The sequence below is a fragment of the Lissotriton vulgaris genome, chromosome 4_1 (assembly GCF_964263255.1).
Source record: "Lissotriton vulgaris chromosome 4_1, aLisVul1.2, whole genome shotgun sequence".
Taxonomy (NCBI): domain Eukaryota; kingdom Metazoa; phylum Chordata; class Amphibia; order Caudata; family Salamandridae; genus Lissotriton; species Lissotriton vulgaris.
Genome location: NC_141691.1, coordinates 1,550,171,517 through 1,550,194,652, shown reverse-complemented (window position 1 = coordinate 1,550,194,652; position 23,136 = coordinate 1,550,171,517). Strand labels below are relative to the sequence as shown.

Genomic DNA, 23,136 nt, shown 5'->3' with positions numbered 1-23,136 from the left:
TGGTAGTATGATTAGTTGTGTTAACATTTTTCTTTGCCAATAAAGCCTCGTCTCCTATCTTATAGCTCCTTCTTGCTCTCTGGAGTGCTCCTGGAAGCCTTGTAAACTGCCATTTTCTCATTACATTGTATTCTTTCCTTTTGCTTGTAGTATGTTCAATGTTGTCTAACCTTTTGTCAGATGGTTACCCCCAGGGCGCTAGTCGGCCACACACAAATAGTGCCTTGAAGTGCATTAGGATTTTGCCTCTGCATCTCCTGGAGCCCAGTCGTTCGCAGCAGAACGAGTTTATGAGCATCTTTTAGTAAACGCTTTAAGGGGTCATACTACCAGTGTTACGAATCTTAAGTGTCCTTAGAGGGAAGCCTTGAACGCCACCTTATCTTCACTCTGGTGCACCCTTGTGACCTGGGCCGGCCTTTCATCAGAGCGAAACTACATTTGGCGGCAGAGCCAATCGGGCTCTACGGCCTCCCCTTACATTGGAGATGAGAGTGGGGGGGCCTTTTATTTTCACAGATCACGACCTGTACCTCAGGAGTGACCAGCCTAGGAATGCACACTTTGTCCCCTCACACCAGTCACCTGTACAGCTGCTAAACTGCAAGTGAAAGTGCCTGGGAGGAGACTGAACCTGATGGGTGGTGGGAGAGGTAATCGAGGGAGTTAAAGAAAGCATGATTTTATAAAGAACTTGAGGGTAATGAACTGGTGGTCTGGAATACGATATCTTCATGGCAGCTCCGGCCTGCTGTCTGTGCGCCCCTCCAACTGTAGGGGGCCTAGGTCGGGTCGCCCCTGTCAAAAGTTACTAGATTTGTATGATCGAATCTGTAAGTGTTGCTTACTGGCACACTGTGTAGTACTTGTGCTTAAAATTATCTCGCCATCTCTTAAGGCAGGGCTTTAAGTGGGCAGGATCTCACCGGTGCGGAGCACCAGCAGTTTGGTTTTTAAAAGGGGCCTCGAAAGGGGTCTCTATCGGGCTCCGTCTTGTTTTTCTGGATTGCAATGACAGCAGGTACATCACGTGAGCCTGCTCACGCTGCTCACTTCTCACTAGTGAAGAAGTTACGGCATGACGTCATGCCAGGTGAGCATTGTAAGGTAAAGTAAATCCTTTGAAGTCATTTTCTCTAGACTTCCCTTCTCTTTTTAAAACTCAGGAGCAGCAATATTGTGGTGGTGTCCGCAGGGCTTCAAATGTAAGCTTTTTCAATATTATATACAAGCCATAGTTGATGCATATTTATCTTATGCAAATAACAACCATTGACAAAAGCCAATAGTCCTGACTTGTAGGTATGATACTTGTATTGTATATATCTTGATGAGTGAATTGCAGGTTCTCATACTGTAAAGTTGATATAGTCTTCCGTCTTTCTGAGATTGATAAGAAGAGTCCCATTTTCGATTGGGTGATAGTAACTGTACATACAAAAGTTCCTCACAAAGCACTATAGAAAAAATATATTATTATTGCATGATGGTTCCTTGGCCATGTCAGTTGCTGGTGTTAGCTAAATACTGGGTTGAAAAAACATTGGTTTCCACTCACTGTGCTCTTTGGGCAGCATGTGGATGGTCTGCAATTGTGGTAGCATCTGAGTTGAAGTGTGCGTTTTAAATTGGAATTATATCTGTCAAAGTGAAGATAAAGATGTAGCAAAGTCATACGTTCTTACTTGGGTAAATTGGCTAAATATGACTGTAAATTTCTATTACAAATGTAAGCTGGGCTTAAAGCCCTATGACGTGCACACTAATGTATTTTTAATGAGTGCACTGTGATTGCATAGCTGCAAAGTAGCCCCATTTCATGTAAGCTTTTAGTCCAGACTTCCCTTTTGCAATCGATTCTGCAGAGGGCTTGCATGCACGAGTCTGGACAAACATGGCTGCTCTTGCCATTTGTCCATAGTAAACAGCATGCGCGTGTCCGTAGTGACTGGACAGCCCGATGCCATTTTGCATTTTGGTGTCCTAGCAACGAAAAGGCAGTTTCCTGTACGGCGTGAAAGGTGTCCTAGCAACGAAAATGGTGGTTATTAATTTATTCTTAACCGGCACGTTTCTTAAAAATGCCGCTTACACAGAGTTTGTATTTATTTAGTTGAAACACGCGCCGCTTAACTTGGTGCAAATTTTTGTGTTTATGTTGTTAAAAAGGCTGCTTTCAGTACGCAGCTTACCGGGCTTTCAAGAGTGTGGAAGTACGCAGCTCCTAGCAACAAAAATGATTATTTATTTATTCTTAACAGGCACGTTTCTTAAAAATGCAGCTTACACTAAGTTTGTTTTTATTTTCTTGAGACGCGCGCCTTGTAACTTGGTGTTCATTTTTGTTGCTAAAAATACACTATATATATATATATATATATATATATATATATATATATATATATATATATATATATATATATATATATATATATATATATATATATATATATATATATATATATATATATATATATATATATATATATATATACACACTGACGAAGGCCAAGAGCCGAAACGCGTCTGTGGCGCGCTTGTAGTAAATAAACTACTGTGTGAGTCAAGGTACCCCCCGAGTGCTGTCTTTTCTTCCTTGGGACTGCAAGGTTGCTTGAGCGCAATATATATATATATATATATATATATATATTTTTTTCCAATAACGCTCGCTCCAGGCACAAACTCCAGCTGGATTCGCATAAGAAGACGAGGCAGACCCAACTTGGTGCTACTTAGTTTATTTTCTTAAAACGCCACCAAAAACCCTATATATATATATATATATATATATATATATATATACACACATACACACACACACCTGCATATCTAAATAAATGCCTATATATATATATATATATATATATATATATATATATATATATATATATATATATATAAAAACACACACACACACACACGTTATGTACATGAAAGTTTGAAAAACACTAATAAAAGCAAAGCTAAAAAGCAAACTAATTACCAACAGAATTGCTTTAACTTAAACGAGGGCAAGACCTATTGCATTTTCAATGCTTGTTTTTGCTATAAGCAACACTAGCTCTTTTGGTATCACTGCTGGATACAGAAACGCGACTCTTCTGGTTTAAGGTTTTGACTATCCAAAAAGGATACAACAAAGATACCACTTTCTACAGCTCATAAAAATTAGCTTCAACAGTAACCCTGTGCAAAGGACTTCGCAACAATAGTGTTGTTTGCGAAGTTTGCTCTACTTCGCACTACGCGAACTGCACGTAGCACAGTGCAAACACGCGTAACGTAGCAGTCATTTGTTGCTTGCTCGCGGTCCTCAACGTCAAGTTGGCGACCGCGAGCAAGCAAAATGACATCCCGATGAGATTTTTTCCTCATTCGTGATCAGAAACATCAAGTTGCCGATCGAGAGCGTGGAAAATAAACCTCCCGACAAAATTCTCAACGCGGGGAGATCAGGTTTCTAATTGTGAGTGGTCGCGTATGCTCGCGACCGCTCGCGCTGAAAAACTACCAGTCTGCGTTGAGAAAGCTGCCGCTCGAGTAAAAATCTACTCGAGCGGCAGAAAACTACAGCTCGCACTGTGCAAGATGCAGTTATCAATGATTGCATAGTGCCGGATGCTTGTCCGCACTGTGCAATCATTGAAAACTGTATCTTGCACAGTGCGAACAGGGTACTACTCAGTTCACGTAGTGCTACGCGTAGCGTGCGAAGTGCGCCTTGCGTAGCGCTTCTTCGCAAACTACGCCCAGCCCTATTCAACAGCCCTCACGCTGAACAATATTAGAACAGCATTATACAATGCAACATATATACCAACGATGGAAAAGAAATGCTATATTACATCATAGACTACTCAGCTAAAATGAAAAGACATAATGAAATGAAATGAAAATGTGACTTGTAGAGCGCTGCAGCTGCCCTGAGGCGTCCAGGCTCTGAAACAGAAAAAGCCCTCATGAGGTTACTTTATTAGGCATTAAACAGTAGGGTTTTTAGCTGTTTGCGAAAAGTAGTCAGGTTGGGGTTGTTCCTCAGCTGCAGAGGGAGGGAGTTCCAGAGTTTGGAGACATTATACGAAAAGGAGCGTCCTCCTGCTCTGGCTCTGCGGATTCTGGGGATCTCTGCCAGGAATGCTGTTGAGGAGCGGAGGGATTTGTTGGGCCTGTAGGGAGAAATCAGGGAGTGGTTGATGTCTGGGCCCGTTTCCCAGAATGTCTGGTGGGCGATGCAGAGCGATTTAAATTTTACTCTGTCCCCGACAGGTAACCAGTGCAGGGTCTTTAGGCCGGTTCTTACGGAGGTCCTCCGGGGGATTCCCAGCAGCGCTCTGGCAGCACAGCTCTGGGTGCGTTGGAGCTTCTGTAGGGTGTAGTCTGGGGCTTTCAAGTAGAGGGCGTTATTAAAGTCCAAACGAGATTGGATGAGGCCCTGTATAATTATCTGTTTGGCCTCGAAGCAGAGGAGGGGAAGGACTTTCTTGATCACCCTAAGGAGGCCAAAACGATTGGCTGAAATCTTGGTGGCCTGTGTGTTAAGGCTCAGAGACTTGTCAAGGCCAGACACCTAAGCTTTTGATGTGGTCTCTGGGGGGTGGGGCCACTCCCATGCTTGATGGCCAGATCAGCTCTATGGAGGCGGGGGAGGCTGGGCCCAGGATCATTAGCTCAGTTTTATCGTCGTTTAGCTTTAGGCATGAGCTCATCATCCACCTCTTTACGTCCTCCAGAAAGGCCGCTAGGTCTGGGGGCGACTGGAGGGCGCTCTTCTGTGCAAGGGAGACCACCAGCTGGGTGTCATCCGCATAGGAGATGATCTTGACACCATGCGGACGAACAACCTCAGCCAGTGGCCTCATCTATGCGTTGAAGAGCGTAGGGCTTAAAGAGGAGCCCTGGGGGACTCCGCATCCCAGAGGACGAGTGGATGAGCGGGATGTGCCGTCGAAGACCTGAAAGGTTCTGTCAGATAAGAAAGAGTCGAACCATGTCAGGGCATCTCCGGTCACTCCTAAGTCGGCAAGGCGGGTTAGCAAGATTTTGTGGTGTACCGTGTCAAATGCGGCACTTAGATCAAGGAGGATCACTGCCACTGATCCTCCTCGATCCAGAAGCCGTCGTGCCTCCTCAGTCACAGCCAGTAAAGCGGTCTCTGTCCCATGTTTGGTATGAAAACCTGTTTGGGAAGAGTCGAGGTGGTGGTTTTCCTCGAGAAACGTTGTCAGAGTGGTATTGACATGTTTCTCCAGAATTTTCGAAGCCCAAGGGAGTAACGAGATCGGGCGATAATTACTTGGGTTGGCCGGCTCAAGGGAAGGTTTTTTCAGTAGAGCCCGTACCATAGCATGCTTCCATGTTGAGGGAACCGTCCTACTGATTATAGAGGAGTTCATGAGATCCAGGAGCGTGGGGAAAATAGCATACTAAGTAAATGACACAACTGGCCCATGATAAACTGAGCAAGTTGGAAAAAAATATATGGACTCTGTTTCAAACTTATGTAAGATGCGGGCAGCTACTGAGGGAGCCAAGGATAAAAGTCATGCAAGTGCCATCTGTGGTGCACCTTGATACTGAATACGAGACTTTAATGCAGGACCTAGTTGGATCGTATAGTTCATGTTTTGGTTCACATTAAGTATTTGTTCTACACCCATAATGTATTAAAATATAATTGTGCAGCTTTGGTTGAAGAGGACTTCCTATGTATTTCCTAAAGCCATGTGAAGATTTTGCTAAATCCACTACCTCTGTACCTTCTTTTTTTTAAATTTGTTTTATTAGGTTTTATAACACAAAGTCATAAACACGGCCGGGGGGCAGCAAACAGAACTCCTCATACCCAAAAAAAATACACAGCCTTCATGCCAACAACCCAGCAGGTGGCAGGCGGCGTATCACACTCTTTACGCAGTACCTCTTATCAATAGGTAGAATCTCCTAAGTCAGCTCTGTGTCCCCATGTCGCATTCTAAATCCCTCTCTGTCTCAGGGTGTACCACTACGACGTGTTTCAGCCTCGCCTTGACCATCTTCCCTCGCGGACTCAGACTCCTCCTCCCCTCTATGTATCTGTGCAACAAATAGACCCCAGAAATGTTTGGGCCGGCTAAGCGGCAGCAGTAGTTCATTATAGATTGCCGACTGCGTACAGCAGTAAAGCACATCATGCGACCAACGCTCAATTGTAGGCGTTGGTCCCCTCATCCAGCACTGTGTCATCACCCGCTTCGCTATGAGCGTGCCCATGTCCACCAGTCTGCTTGGAGTATCCCAGGAGTGCCACCGCGGGGTCCGGGTCCAGCGTCACCTCAACTATTCTACTCCGTTCCCTGAATAAGTCTACCCAGTAAGCCCGTATCCCCCGGCATAGCCACGCCTAGTGTAGGAAGTCTGCTGTTGGAGCACGGCATCTCTCGCATGTCGCTTCCTCCTGTAACCCGTACTTACATAGACACTCCGGGGTGTAGTATACCCCATCAATATACTTGAAATGTATGAGCTGGTGCCTACCATGAAGCGAAATTCTTCTAGTGTTCATGCAGCAGTATCGACACGTCATCATCTATCTGAACTTGCAGATCTCTTTGCCATGCAAGCCTCTCTGCTGTGTATCTGTTCTCCCTATGGGATATTGCAATTTTGTAAATATTGGTTACCATCTGATGCGGCGAGTCTGCCTTAATCACATAGGTGAGTTCCGGCACCTCCGGTGGCTCGTCTAGGTCCTCACCTAACTGTTCTGTCAAGGCCCTGCGCACTCTATAGAATTGGAATTGCTGTAATGTGGTGCCTGTTCCGGCTGTCCCCTTCACCTGTTCCCAGGTCTTTACCATCCCGTCTTGGAACATGTCTCCTGCCGTCCGAATGTTCAGTTTGTGAAGTGCCTTTATCACTCCCTTGCCTCTGCAGGGTGCCAACCATAGGGCCCACTCCACCGGCGTGGATGGAGAATATAGAAGTTCTCCCCCCTGGTGCTGCAACAGGCAGTACCATGCATGATTAGTGGTAGTTATGGAATTTAGTATCCCAGTTCTACGGTCAACCGGTTTGAATATCGTTGCTGCCAAGGGGAGAGGGTCTGCAAATAATCTTTCCATTCTAACATGTGGAATATTCGAGTCTCCATGAATCCAGGTGTGCATATGTGCCCCCTGTGCGGCTCTGTAATACATCTTAAAGTCGGGAGTGCCCAGACAACCCATACTGTACGGTAGTGTGAGGACCTGCCATTTGACCTGTGCCGGTTTGCCCGCCCAGGCAAGCTTAAGCATGGATTGTTTCAGTCTATGAAAAAAGACTCGCGGTAGCTCCATGGGGATATTTATGAGCAAGAACAGTAGCCTAGGCATCACCACCATCTTCATAATTGAGATGCGCCCCATCAAGTATAGCGGGAGTCGACACCAGACCTCAACCTCATTTTCCAATCTGCTAATGGCCACACCATACTTCTCACGGAGCACTATCTCAGAGTCCGTATGCAGTTGGATTCCCAGATATCTAACGGAATCCACAAACCACTGCAGGGGGAATTCGATCTCAAATTCCTTTGTGGTTGGCGTGAGAGTTAAAGCAATGGACTTCGCCCAGTTAACTCTGTTAACTCTCAGACCTGAGTGCTCCAAAGTGTACTTCTTCTCCAAGTACCGCTGGCAAGTTATTCTCTGGGTAACGGACATATAGCAGCGTATCATCTGCATGAGTGTACACTGCAATTTTATATGTAGGGAAGCCAATGCCCCCGTTCCCCGGATATTCTCGGAGTGCACAAGCTAGTGGCTCCACCACTAGGGCATACAGCAAGGGCGACAGTGGGCAGCCCGGTCTAGTCCCTCTGGTTATGGCAAAGGGTTCTGTAACTAAATCCCCACTCTAACCCTCACTCTGGGGTTGTTGTACAAAGAGCCAATCATTTGCAAGAATACCGGCCCTATTCCCATTCTCGTTAGTACCTGCCTCATGAATGGCCACTCCACTGAATCAAAAGCCTTCTCCATGTCTAAGAATGCCGCGATTGCCTTAGTGTCCTGCTTTACATGCTGCATTGTCCCGAAAAGCGTGCGGATGTTATATATAAGGTTTCTACTTGGAATAAATCCAGCCTGTTCCGGGGCCACAAGCTGTGGAGCCAGGAGTGTTAGTCGATCAGCCAATATTTTGGCGTAGATCTTAGTGTCCACTTTCAGGAGTGAAAGGGGGGGTACGAGCTACACTCCTCCGGAGGCTTGCCCTGCTTAGGGATAGCCACCAAGATTGCCTCCTGGGGGAGGAGCCAAGATGGCCGACAGGACGGACGTGTAGGCTCCCAGCTCCGCGAGCCTCTTATTCCCGCACCGGTATCCTGCCACTCATCCTGAGTTATTGCTGCGGCGCCACGATTGCATGAACGCGCTGATCACAACCGCGTTCCTCCGAGGTCTCTACCAGCCGTGTGGACGGAGATACGGTCGCGTGAGCCATTCGCCATTGCACCCCCTGGACCCTGCTTTGATGGCCGCCGCGGGATGCCGATGCACCGGGTAGACTACTAGTGGAGGCGCCGCTGCTCGCAACAGAATTGCCGCCGGTGGAGTGGGACGGTGAGGTCACTTTCTGAACCTGTGGCTCTCCGGACCTGGATGCGGTGGGCGCTGGTGGGACAGGACCCCTACCCCCTTCGTTTCTTAGTGTGGTGCGACTGGAGGGCTGACTCGGCTCCGGCTGGCGGAGCCGCCTGTGCCGGGAGCTGCCTTCGGACCAGCGGCGAAGGGTCGCTTACAGTTTGCCATTTTGTCCTGTGAGCCGCTCCCCTGCCGGCGCCCCCGCCTGAAGCATCCCGACTTTTTGATCGCCCCTCTCTCCCCATTGTCACCGGATTGCCGAAGTAAAGATGGCGGTCTCTAAGGAAGGGGAGATGACTGCTTCTTTGTCCCCTGGACGTATTGTCTCGCCTGTTCTGACCCACTCCTATAGACCGGGGAAGTCGACCCAAATACCATCTTGTGTGGGACTGCAGCGGGCCCCTACTTGTGTGGATATCCTGGCGGCTATCGCGGATCTCAGATCTACATGTCGGCAAATTACTAGTGATTTGTGCCGCAAGATTGACGAGGCGATTATTGCGCCGGGACACCAGCTGCCTACAACTATCCTTGACCCGGATACTATGTTTCAGCAGGCGCCTGACATGAAGCGGACGATTTCTGGCTACAGTGTTGTTGACTTGCCCGCCGACGTGGATGTGGATACAATGTCTTTCTCCACTCCGCACTCCGAGGCTCAGCCTCCACCATCATTGCTTCTGCATGGTCTGCTGACTCCCCGGCTGCTAGACTTCCTTGCTGTTCTTGCCGCTGGAGCCTCATCCTTTCCCCAGTCGGTGGTACTTTCTCCTGTGAGTGCTGGGATGCTAGCCTTTTTTGCCAATCAACCCCTTGTAGACCGGGGACATTCACCTCTTCCTTTCATGCTTTCTCTTCGTTGGGGACGGCCATCTTGTCCCTTTGTTCTGCCTTCGGCATGTTTCCTGCAGTGGCCATTTTTGGGAGGATTGCAACGCTCAGGCCAGGGGTGATGGGTCTTTGTTCTGACTTTGCTTGCCTGGCTGACGGATACCGGGACTCTCAAACTACTTTGGAACTTCCGAATGCGTTTTGTTTTGCCCAGCATGGGGTTGTAACTGGTGGGCACAGCTGCTGATTTCTGTTTAGGAGATGGGGGTTCGGTGTGCGGGTGGTCCTGGGGTACGTGCAGAAGGAGGGGTCCCTACTATGGTTTCTTTATTTGGCTGGTTGCATTTTGGACTGTATCATCCCTCAATGTACTGGGCGGCTGCATGGTTGTTATAATTGCTTGTTTCGGGCTACAACTGGTATGGTCTCTTGTGGGTCGTGGTTGTTGGGTTGGAGGTTAGGTGTGGGCTGGGAGCCCGGGTAACAGTGTTTCTGGCCCTCCTCCGGGCTTCTGTTCTATGGGAGTTGGATTGGACTTTCTTCTCTTGCTCTCATATTTCAGTCACTATCGTGTTTCCTTTTTCTTTCCTTTTTCTTTCTTGTGCTAAATTTCGGGTTTATTGGGCGACAGACACACTGCTGGGGGGGGGGGGGGGGTAGGCCGTAGCCTCTGCATGCGTGTAGGGTGGTGGGTTGGGGGATGGGTTTTCTTATTTTCGGTTTCTATGGTGCCTTGTTTTTCCTCTTTATGATTTTTCTCTTTCTTCCTGTCTTGGGCCTGTGTTGGGATTGTGTGCGGGCGGATGGAGGTGCACACCAGATAGTTTACTGATCCTGATACCCCTGTTGGTCGTATTTGACCCCTATGCCGCCTGCAGGACTTTGACTTTTGAATTGTTATCTGTATGGTGGAAATACCGCCACTGATACGTTTACACCTACACGGGCCCTGCCTCTTTATTTCTCTAACCTTAACTTGTATTTTATATTAAAACAGCAATGTTGGACTTTAATTGTTGCAGAAAAAAACCTTTAAAATTTAACCTTACAGCTCCTGTGACGCGATATCACGTTAATCAATAGTGTAACTCTTTGATGTCTGCCTATGCTCCTTATGTGCTACCGTGTCATCGTATTGCTTGCGACAGTGCTTCAACAGTTTTTCGTGGCCGGCCTGAGGGTTGTAGGCCCGTATATGTACTTCTATAAATGCACAATAAAGGTTTTCCAAAAATTAAAAAAAAAAAAAAAAAAAGATTGCCTCCTGCATTGTCTGTGGCATGCAGCCCGTTGTGCACAGGTCGTCAAAGAGGGCTGCCAGGTGTGGTAGCAGAAGATCTATAAACCCCTTTTAGAAGCCCACCGTGAGGCAGTCTGTGCCCGGGGCGCTCCCAGATCTCATGCCTGCCAGGGCCTCCATTATCTCGTCCTTCTCTATGGGAAAAAGTAATTCCCTAAGCGTATTTGTGAGTGACGGGAGGTCGATGTGTTCTAAGTAGTCTAGTATCGCCTCATCTAGGTCCCTAACTCTTGAGGTGTACAAGTCTGCATAATAATGTCGGAACCAGTTCGCTATGTCGCTTCTTCCGTTAAGGTCTCGCCCTCCTCTGACTTTACCGCTGTGATTTGTGTTCTCCTCCGTTTCTCACATAGCCCCTTCGCAAGTACCGATCCCGGTCTGTCTCCCTCTCCGTAAGTGCGCGCAGACATGTATTTCCCCATGTGTTTAACTTCCCTGTCCGCATCATGGTATTCTTCCAGTATTCTCTTCCTCCAGTTCTTTACCATTAGCCGTCACCTGGCGCTTTTCCAGTTGCCCCAGTTTCTGTTCCAAGTCGCCTAATCTTTTTCTTATAGCTTGAAGGACCCCTGAGTGTTTAGTCATTGCTATGCCTCGAACATAAACCTTAAACGCCTCCAATATTGTTTGAAAGCTGTCCACAGAGCCTATATTTGTCTCAAAGTACTTTCCTATCACCTCAGCAAGCTCCCCCCTGAATAGTGGGTCCAGCAGCGAGTAGGGTGGAAAACGCCATGTAAATGGTCTTATCATTTTCTTGGGGGTAGTTAGGGTCAGCAGTAATGGGGAATGGTCTGAGAGCGTACCTAGAAGAATTCTGCCTTCTCGGATGTGGCCTAGCAAGGACGTAGAGGCTAACTAATAATCTATGCGAATGTGTACATTGTGGTAGGCCAAGTAGTGTGTGTATCCACCCTGTTCTGGATTGCGGATTCGCCACACGTCCTCAAGGTCCATACTGATCATCACAGTGTCTAGCATTTTAGCAGCCGCAGCCAGCCTCCTAGTGGGGCCCGCTGATCTGACCAGATCTGGGCCCCGTACCAGATTAAAATCCCCACCCCATAAATACTGTGCTGTATGGTATTTACGAGTGGTCGCTTCCATTGTGGTGTAATACTCTGGGCAAGCATAGTTCGGTCCATATACATTCACTAACACCAAGTCCAAACCCTGCCCCTTACATCGAGAGACTACGAAATGTCCTTTCGGGTCCGCGTTCAGCAGTTCTAGTGAGTGTGCTGACCTGGGGTTCACCCATGTCAGCATGCCCCAGGCATGTGTGGTGAAGCCTGCCGAGGTAATATTGCCCGCAAGTCCCCTGCTTCGCAGCATCGAGCTCTCCTGCGGGAGGTGGGTCTCCTGGAGCATGGCCACGTCGATATTCTGCCTATGTAAATAACTCAAAACCTTGAGGAGCTTGCGGTGGTCGTTGAGCCCCCTGACATTCCACATCAGCGCTGTTATGCTATCATTCCCCGTTCCCCTTTCGCAACTCGTCCTTACCCACCCCCTCCCACAGTTGACCTCCCCCAACATGGTCACACAGTACCCCAAGGCCCGCCCTACCCACCCCTTAACACTCCCCCCAAACACACCCTGCAACAAGGACTTGGGGTGCTTAGCACACCCTGCAACAAGGACTGTTGATTGGTACTCCAAACTCTTTTACCTTTGGTTAATTTTCTTCTCAAAGGGCATATTAGAAGTGATGTCTTTCTGCTGTTTAGTAAGAAAAAGGATGCTCAAATTCACATCAATTAATCTCTTCTAATGTTCATCGAGCAACACCTTGAAACATAATGGAACATCCTTACTCATTCTTGCATGTCTCTGCAGCTCGACACAGAATTAATAATATTCTATACTGCAATAAATAGCCAAAATTCTTCACTTCACAAAAGAGTCGAAACTGAAAACAAGATCTGAAAGAGGTCCTGAATAATCCCCTTGGAAGAGTTTGGATTCAAACCACAACTACTCACCTGTGGTGTCAAAAGGATCCACCTTGCCTCCCTCTTTCCAAGATAACTTAAATATATTTCAAATGTATATTTAGCCCACTTCCAATAGCCTTTAGCCCCATTTAGAGGTGCTACTCTTCTAATGATTCACGGATCATAATCATAACAAAAAGCAAACAAGCATTGGAAATGCAATAGGTCTCGCACCATTAGAGTTAGTGCTTTTAGAATTGTTTATGGTTTTTTTTGTAAATGTTTAGCATTTTTGTTTCCTGTAGCCAATGCTAAAGAATTACAAATAAAAAAAGCCATAAACATTTCTTAAAGCTCTAACTGAAATGGTCTGAGGCCTATTGCACTGTGTGAGGGTGAGGGGGTGAGGGTGAGGGTGAGGGTGAGGGTGAGGGGGTGAGTGAGGGGGTGAGTGAGGGGGTGAGTGAGGGGGTGAGTGAGGGGGTGAGTGAGGGTGTGAGTGAGGGGGTGAGTGAGGGGGTGAGTGAGGGGGTGAGTGAGGGGGTGAGTGAGGGGGTGAGTGAGGGGGTGAGTGAGGGGGTGAGTGAGGGGGTGAGTGAGGGTGTGAGAGGGGGTGAGTGAGGGGGTGAGTGAGGGTGAGTGAGGGGGTGAGTGAGGGTGAGTGAGGGTGAGTGAGGGTGAGTGAGGGTGAGTGAGGGTGAGTGAGGGTGAGTGAGGGTGAGTGAGGGTGAGTGAGGGTGAGTGAGGGTGAGTGAGGGTGAGTGAGGGTGAGTGAGGGTGAGTGAGGGTGAGTGAGGGTGAGTGAGGGTGAGTGAGGGTGAGTGAGGGTGAGTGAGGGTGAGTGAGGGTGAGTGAGGGTGAGTGAGGGTGAGTGAGGGTGAGTGAGGGTGAGTGAGGGTGAGTGAGGGTGAGTGAGGGTGAGGGGTTGAGGGTGAGGTGTTGAGAGTGAGTGAGGGTGAGTGAGGTGTTGAGGGTGAGTGAGGGTGAGGGTGGGTGAGGGTGAGTTAGGGTGAGGGGGTGAGTGAGAGTAGTTGAGGCTGAGTGAGGGTGAGTGAGAGTGAGGGTGAGTGAGGGGTTGAGGGTGAAGGTTTGAGGGTGAGGGTGAGGGGTTGAGGGTGGAGGTTTGAGGGTGAGGGTGAGGGGTTGAGGGTGGGTGAGGGGTTGAGGGAGGGTGAGGGAGGGTGAGGGTGAGGGTGAGTGAGGGTGAGTGAGGGTGAGGAGTTGAGGGTGAGTGAGGGTGAGGGTGAGTGAGTGTGAGGGGTTGAGGGTGAGTGAGGGTGAGGGTGAGTAAGGGTGAGGGTGAGTGAGGGTGAGGCTATGGGGGCTTATCCACTCTTTAAACATTAAAATAAAAAGTCAGCACAGAAAGTACATTTTGTTAAATACTGGCACATGCATGAATGTACACAAATAATACGAGTACTCTAGGAAAGCTGCAACTGTCACAGCTTCCAAAGCGTACTCCTGGATTTGTTTGAGAATTCCAAATAAACTTTAAATATACTACTAAATTGGTTGCAAGGCTATATGAGTAAATTTGCTATTGTTGTGCAAATTGAGCCCATTGCCTTCAACAGTGAAGATGGACTTGTTGTCATCTTTAGAACAAAGAATAGAGACCGGAAGTCCACCTCATATCAAGGGTGACTCCGTACCCTAGGTTTGAAGGAGCGGCCATCTTTGAGTGGCCCGCTAACTAGTATTTTGCCTGCATGCTGGACTACAGGCAACAGAGTACCACCCACGCCAAACTATCCCATGTCTCCTGGATACAGCTGATAATCTTTCACAGCAGCACTCCTATCGAGAGCATTGGCGGCAGTGCGTATGAGTGACCTTTGTGTTCGCGGTTTAGAGTTCGGCTTCTGAGGAGCACCAGGGACTTAGCCAGGACCTCCAATTGTGACAAATGCAAAATAAGTGATGCCTTTGTCAGGCAAGACGTCCATCTTTGAGGCATCACCCAGCCCATCCGCCACTAGCAAGGCGTGACTTGTGTCCGAAGATTGGTGGAAATGTAGAATGTAACCTGACCAAATACATGATGCCACCACCTTGATGTTGTCATCGTTGTTACAAATATCACTGAACCTAAGCATGAGTAAGTGATGGCTTGGTAAAATGGAGCCTTCTGGTCATTTTAGGCTTAATTTTCCAATATATAAGAAATATTCGAGAGACAAAATGCTAACACGATCTAAGACTTAAATGAAGCTCATTTGTTTACAGGTAGTGGTGTATAATGTAAAATATCCTACCTATTGAGAGGGAATTCAATTCTCGTCTTGTCTCGAACAGACGGCGGGCAGGGGAGGGGGCAAAGCGGGGAGAGGGAACAGACGGAGGGAAGGCCAGATAAGGGGAGGGGGGGAGGAGAGTAGGAGGAGGAGAGTAGGGGAGGCACGGCCTAGCGGCCGTGCAATCAAGAAGTGAGGGGGCGGGAGAGTAGGCAAGGCAGGCGGCTGGGGGCATGTGCACGCGCTTTTAAGCTCAATGCGCATGCGCATTGAGCTTAAAAGTCACGGGCACTGCAAGGAATCGCCACGATTCCTTGCAAGTTGGACAAAGAGTGGATAAGCCCCCATAGTCTCGCTTGCTCGATGCGCATGTGCATCGACAGGCGAGACCTAAAAATGGATTGTCCCATCTTAGAAAGGAAATCGGATTGTTGAATGTCAGCCAGTGATCTGAAATTGATAACAAATTAAACAATTCAGCATTGTAACACCATATGTCAGGGGCAACCATGCCAGGTGATTCCTCCGCCCACACACCTTAATTCGGAAGCTGGTCGTTATAATTTACTATAAGCGCTTCTTTATACAAAAAAAAGTAGTAAAAATCTCCTCTGCTCATTCATAGAGCTTTCTCAAAAAGAAATGCTACAATCTCTATTGTACCTATCTCAAAATAAACTGAATTTACACAGCTTAACAAACCCTATTCGCACAACCAAACCCAGTCAAAAGGCCTCTGCCTGCAGGGTTAAACATATTATCCAATTAACGCATCACTTCCCCAAATGTTCTAACAATGGACTCTTGCAGAAATTCTTTCAAGTCATTAATAAAGGGCAGTCACAAAAGTAACCCAAAATTCCTATAGACAAAAATGACCAGGCACCACCTTAATTGTCACATGATGGCATCCTCAGGACTCCGAAAAACAGAACTCTACTACAAGAAGACAGGTACTGTAACATCCTTCCACACTCTAGTTTCCATCCAATAAACACTGATACAAATATCCCATCTACTGAAATTCGCTCGGGTTCCCACAAAACATTCAAATATTTGCTGTTTTATCAGCCTAACCGAAGAAACAACTAGCATTCTTCATCAGTACTGAACTGCAAATACAACGCAACATAAATATATCCATTTCCCCGTCTAAACAGCCTATTATCTGCGATTGCTGGCTCCCTGAAATCACCAGCAATTGATCTCAAACAAATGACTAGTTTCCTGGAACAATCACTTAGTCTCAATGACTGATCCCAAACATAGAGCATGGGACCCACTGCATAGTTTTCAGTACTGTAGAAAACATTCAATCTAATAATAAGGAAAAACTAACAAAGAACCACCATGAATCCTCACCTCCAACTGCACTGTAAGATTCCTAATCTTATTACTGTTTAAGATCAGCAAATGTGTCATCCATATTTTACCACAGCTACCTATCAATTCTCTTTATCTGAAGATATCAACACTTGCCCATGTCCTCGAAATATTTTCCATATAATCTTTGGGGAGGGACTAGTTCAGACTACCTTGCATGTAATTCAATTATGTATGTTATTTAACAAGATCCTTCTTAACCAAAAGACTCCACCATTACACTAATCACAATTTATTTATTTTACTCATTTGTAGAGCGCAACGAATCATACGCAGGGGGATCTCTCAGCGCTGAGAGAAATGAGTACTCATGGGCAGGGCCTCCTTAAACAGCCAAGTCTTTAACAGTTTCTTAAAACTAGATAACTCTGTACAGGACTGGATCTTCTCAGGTAGGTTGTTCCAATGACTGTGAGCCAGATAAGAGAAAGCCTGACAGCCCGTTTTCGCCTCGTTTATTCTTTGAGTACGCAAAAGATTACAGTTGCTAGATCTTAACTGTCGTACGGGTTGGTAACGGGTAAGTTTCTTTTTGAGGTAAGCAGGGGCTTTCCCCTGTTGAAACTTAAAGACCACACATAGCATTTTAAAAATAGCATGTTTCTTAACCGGGAGCCAATGAAGTTGGTTCAAGAGTGGTGCGAAGTGAGTGCATGCCGGTTTGTTAAGGGCAAGGCGGGCGCAGTGTTTTGCACCACCTGTAGTTTGGATAGTAGATCTTCCCTTATTCCAACAAGCAGTGAGTTGCCATAGTCCAGTCGACTCACCAATAGTGACTGGGTAAGGGTTTTTCTTGCTGAGAGTGGAATCCAAGGGAAGATCTTCCTAAGCATCCTCATGATTCCGAAGCAGGTGCCTGACAGGGTCTTCACCTGCTCCTCCATTGATAAGTTATTATCAATCGTGATGGCGAGATTTTTCGCCCAGTTTTTAGGGGTAGGGGCCTCTCCCAGCTCTTCAGGCCACCAGTCAGGGGACCAGATTTCTTCGGCCTTCCTGAACAGCAGTATCTGTTTTGGATGAGTTGAGCTGTAGGAAGTTCTTCATCCATATCGCAATGCTAGACATGCAGTTTTTAAATTTTGATTGAGTTAATACAATGTCATCCTCAATGAGGACGATCAACTGCGTGTCGTGGGCATACAAACCCACAGCTTCTGATGATTTCAGCCAGGGGGGCCACATACACATTAAATGAGGTGGGACTCAGAGTCGATCCCTGAGGGACTCCCCTATCCGCCACTGTCGTCTGTAACACAAGGGAATCTAGCTGGATGCTTGGAGTACACTCTGATAGATAGCTTTGTATCCATTTAAGGGCCATGTATCTGACACCAATCCCTTGCAGTCTGTCAAGCAGGATCCTATGAGAGATGGTGGCAAAGGCTGCCGACAGATCAAGAAGAACTAGGATAACCGGAGTCCCCCTGTCCAATGACAGCCTTATGGTATCCGTAACCTCCAGCAGAGCGGCCTTCGTGCTGTGTGAGGCACGGAAGCCGGACTAGGAAGGGTCCAGAAGGTTGTTTTGTTCCAGATAATGGGACAGATGCTGGTTCACCAGTGATACCATTACCTTCGAGCAACAGGAGAGAAGAGAGATCAGCCTATAGTTTTGTAGATCAGTCGGATCCTCTAGCTCCTTTTTGAGTAGTGGCTTTATGCATGCGCTTTTCCACTTCCTCAGGAACGTTGCAATGTCTAGCGAGATGTTACAAACCTCAGCAAGCGTGTCAGCTAAGACCGGACTGAGTTCCGACATGAAGGTCAGTGGTGCAGGATCTATCGGAGAACCAGATTGCGCGCTGCTTAGTAGTGAGCCCACTTGTTCACTCGTGAAATTAGGGAAATATTCTAGTCTAAAAGGAGTTAGTGTTTCCTGTGAAGGATCTACAAGAAGGTCTGCTTCCACCAGTTCAAAAGAGCAATAGATATTAATCTTGTGAGTGAAGTGGATGGCTAGGTCGTCACTAAGCTCCTGAGTGGGGGGGCGGCAACGGATTGTTGGCCTTTGGGTTGGTGAATTCCTTCAAGAGCTTAAATAGCTCCTTAGAGGAGTTTGTTGCCGCGAAAATGCGAGAGCCCAGGTGTGCTCTTCTGGCTATGTTGCAGCTGTTGAGATAAGCTGTGTGTCCTTCGGTAGAGCTGTTCATCTAGCTCTGCCTTGGACTTCCTCCATTTCCTTTCCAAGGCCCTGCATGTGGCCATTTCTTTTGAGGGTGCCGGAATACCAGGGGGCAGGAGATGCCCTATCCTGAATTTCTACACTTTTAAATGGAGCTATGACATTCTGAGCTTCTCGGTTTGAACCCTCAAGCCTTCCCAAGGCTGAGTCGCAGTATTCGCCCATGCTGAACGTGGGGGCCCTATATACTTGGCTAAAGGCAGCAGACGTTACCTTTTTCAAGGGACTGCGGAGGTCTTTGCGGCCTGGCACGCATGCGGCTGGGTTCGAAGAGGACATAGAGAAGCTTAATGCCATGTGGTCTGTTCAGCCTAAGGTTCAAGGGGGTTCGACCCCTAGCTCAGGAATGTTTGAGAAAATAGTGTCTAGCATGTGGCCAGAAATGTGTGGAGCTGGTGACTCTTGACGACAGGTCAAGTGACTCCATCGCTAGGCCACTAGGCTGGCAGAATCTAAATTAGAGAGAATCTCTAGATGATGATTGAAATCCCCGACTAATAGGAATTTGATAAATGGAGCTAATCTATCAAGTAGCACTATACATAACTCTTTCTTGCTGCCACCGGGTGGATGATATACTAGCGTTCCCGTCCACGATATGGTTTGGTCGCGCTCTATTCTGAATATCAATAACTATATTTGGGGAGGAGACCGAATCCAAAGTCTTGATGTGATAGAGGGGACGCGTGGCGGTGGCTGACCCGCCAAACCCTGTTTTTTTTTTGTCTATCTAACTGGGTGACCGAGTAACCTGCCAGGAAGGCCATTGCCCGAGCGGGCATGGAATCATTATTCAACCAGTTTTCCGTGAAAAGACATATGTCTGGTTTAATGACTTTCAGCAGGTCCCAAATCTCAGCCACATGTTTTGAGATGGATCTTGCATTGAGATATAGACTTGCATGCATGCTCTCTGTCCTTCCTTACTCTGCTCCTCTGTTCTCTCATTCTGTTTCTCAACTCATTGCGAGTTACAGGGGGGAGGGTGCGAATTGAGTGGAGCTTACTGCTGTTTGATCAGGGCCCACCCACAAGACCCACAGCCCTGGAATCCCTCCCGCGGATTAACATCCTCTGCTTGAATTTTATTGTTGCACCCGGAACATGGGGACAGAAGTCTGAACCTCAGTAGTGCTGCTCGTGGATAGCTTATCCTACGGGTTGAAGATACCCGTCGAGGAACAGGCAGCATCCTCAGGCAGCTGGCAGCGTCCCGGCGCGGACAGGCGCAGACAGGCTTGCCTTTGGCGTGGCTTCGGCGTGCCAGCGGCACGCGTCCACTGTGCGCATGCTAACGCGGTCGAATTTATGCCCCAGGAGGGCTGTCCACTAGAGCGCCAACCGCTGCAATGGCGCCCGGTGTGTGGAAGGACTAGATGACAGACTCTCTCCACTCAAACAATCGCCGAGCACGATTGCGGTGGACCGGAGAGTTGTGCACGTTGCGGCGCAATGAAAGTGATGTCGGGTATGATTAAAGCCCTTTTGAGCAAAGTAAAAACACAGTTTCTCACAATAACAAAAATTATCTTTTTAAAAGTGCTGAATCTTTAAAATCGAGATTTGGAGTTACTGCCCCTGAGCACCCAAATTGATCGGGATTGCTGATTTTTAAGCAAACCTTTCGCACACAAAGTCTTGGAAATGCACAGGGCCAAACATGTGCATAAAAATTCTCACAACTTCCTCAAATTCTGAAGAATACCCATTTTCTCAAGTTGCACTTCAAAATTCTAATAATTTCCAGCGTGACCTCTAACTGGACCTTCAAGTTTTTTCATTTAGAAACCCAATCCATCCTGATGGCCACATGAAATTGTTCCAGTGACGCCTCAACCCTTTACAGAACAAATCCCCAGGAGGCGAGAATGAAAAGCCATGCTGAAGAAACTTTCCATGCTCACATCTACAATACTGAATCCACAATTTAAGTCAATGAAACTCCGCTCACACGCCAGGTCATCTCTTAAAATGACAAGTAACCAATATTTCAAATTTGTTACCTAAAGGATATTTGATAATCCAAGAGAACTATTTAACAATTTTGTGCCAAAATAGGTTAATAAACTTTAAATTGAACCCTTAACCTACTTTGCTTAGGCAGTAAGACACATTGAGTTTATAGAGGCTCCGAAATTATCAAAGCAGAATTTAATCACAAGGACTCCTCTAGATCCCATGGATAAGGACAGTAATCTACACTGGGTAACCTTCGCCCTCCTTTCCTCCCCCGCCCCTCTTCCGACATGTACCTCAAGCTAAACAAAGAAGACTGACTGTTATGGGACGACTTTGTCTCACCCGGCCTAAAAGCCCTTGTCTCCGAAAGGAAAGACTTAACAAAACTCTCTCCCCACACTTGGTAGGAATGGGTACATTTCACCAGAGGGGTAAATAACTCCCTAAACACACATCTAAATACTACATCAGGGAGGAAAGATAATATCTACTCTAAGCTAGACAACTTCATGCTTACCACATCGCATAATGAAATGAAATGAAAGGTTATAGAGCGCGATTGCTGCCCGGGGGCGTCCAAGCGCTAAGGACCAACAGAGGTGGCCAGGTAGAGTTGCTAGACAGAAAATTACTGAGGGAGGTTGAATAGGAATGGCTTTAACTGTTTGCGGAAAGAAGAAAGGTTGGGGTTGGCTCTAAGATGTAGGTGGAGTGTATTCTAGGTCTTGAAGGCATTGTAGGTGAACGTCCTGCCGCCAGACCTAGTCTTTTTTATTCTTGGGGCAGTAGCCGTGAAGGCCTGGCTCGAGCGGAGACTTCTGCTGGGTTGATAGTGGGTGAATAGTTCACGGGTGATCATGGGACCTGTGTCCCAAAAGGCCTGGTGAGCAATGCACATGGCCTTGAAGAGGATTCTCTGACGCACTGGCAGCCAATGTAGGCTGGTCAGACCAGCTTTAGCCGATTGTCTGTGTGGAAGCTGAAGCAGTGTGCGAGCCGCACAGTTCTGCACTGTCTGAAGTCTACGCAAGGTGCATTCTGGAGCACCAAGGTAGAGGACGTTGTTAAAGTCTAGGCGGGACTGTATCAAACCCTGGATGGCTACCTGCTTAGCCTCCATGGGTAGAAGGGGGAGAATTTTCTTTAACATCCTAAGAAGGCCAAAGCAGGTAGCCGAGAGTTTTGTAGCCTGGATGTTAAATGAAAGGGATCTGTCCAGCCACACCCCGAGGCTCTTGATGTTATCCTTGGGTGCTGGAGGGGTGCCTAGACAGGGGGGCCACAGAAAGTTGAAGAAACTGGGGTCAGAGGGGCCCAGAAGCATCAGCTCCGTTTTGTCCCCATTTAGTTGGAGGGATGATTAGGACATCCAGCTCTTTACCTCCTCTAAACACTTTCTAAGCCCCTCTAGCATTGGCATGTCGGCCTCCTGCGCCAGTGAGACCACCAGCTGGGTGTCGTCCGCGCAAGAAATAATCTTAACCCCAAATGGACGAACAACCTCAGCCAGTGGCCTCATATAGATGTTGAAAAGCGCAAGGCTTAAAGAGGAGCCTTGTGGGCAAACTATACGTCTCCAAAGTGGGCACATCTGTGTTCGGGTGGATTGACCAAGGAGAATTAGGTATAATCCTGCATCCTAACAGTCCGGATCCCGTACTCATTTTACAAACAGAGGAAGAATGCAATAACTTCTTTAAGAAAAGATATCCTAAGGTGTTTTCTTAGAGCATTGGGAAACTTAAAGGTTTTGTCCATGAAATTAAACTTAAAAGAGATGCTGTGCCTTGTATACACAAGTCTAGGAACATACCATTTTCCATCATCGGTGAGGTAGAAGAGGAACTTAAAAAATTACAGAGGAAGGGCATCATTGAGCCGGTAGAGTCAGCAGAGTGGGTTTCGCCTTTGGTTATCGCGAAGAAGCCCAACGGGCAAGCTCCGTCTATGCATTGATCCACGTGATCTTAATAAAAACATTCTGGTGGATCAATTCCCTTTGCCAAAAATTAGCAAGATGCTGTCCCTTACTAATGGTGCTAACTGGTTTTCAACCATTGATCTAAGCTCTGCCTACCACCAAGTGGCTTTACATCCTAAAAGCAAGAGCCTTACCACATTTGTAACCCCACTGGGTTGTTTCAGGTTTAAGAGAGTACCATTTGGACTGGCCTCTGCTGCGGCCATGTTTCAAAGGTTGATGAGTGAAATATTCAAAGGGGAAAAGAATCTCCTAATCTTCCAAGATGACATCATGGTAACAGGCAAAAGTAGAGGTGAACATGATGCAAAACTTAACAGTCTTAGGGTTGCTTGAGCATCATGGGCTTACTGCGGATCTGCGCAAATGCAAATTTGCAGCTAATAAAGTCACCTATTTAGGGCATGAGATCGATGGAAATGGCATAAAACCAAAAAAAGAGCTGCTATCGGCTATTAGGGAAGCCCCCTCACCCAAGAATAAAGAAGTAGTAATAGCATTCCTAGGCCTATCAGAATTTTATGCAAAATTTGTAAAGAACTTCTCTCCAAAAACCTTACATTTAAGAGAACTCATAAAACAAAAGAATACATTTGAAAGGAATGCTACTTGTTAAATGCTTCTTCACAGGATAAAAAAAAGAGATTTGCGATGCCTCACCCCTACAAGGGTTTAACCCCTCTTTAAAAAAGCATTGTGACCACTGATGCAAGCAAC

General features: G+C 47.1%; 1 protein-coding gene across 2 annotated transcripts in view; it reads right to left on the bottom strand.

Annotated features, from left to right (window-relative positions):
* CHD7 (chromodomain helicase DNA binding protein 7) overlaps positions 1–23,136 on the bottom strand; it is a 794,978-nt gene that overhangs the window by 689,894 nt on the left and 81,948 nt on the right. The gene's annotated exons all lie outside the window — the stretch shown is intronic.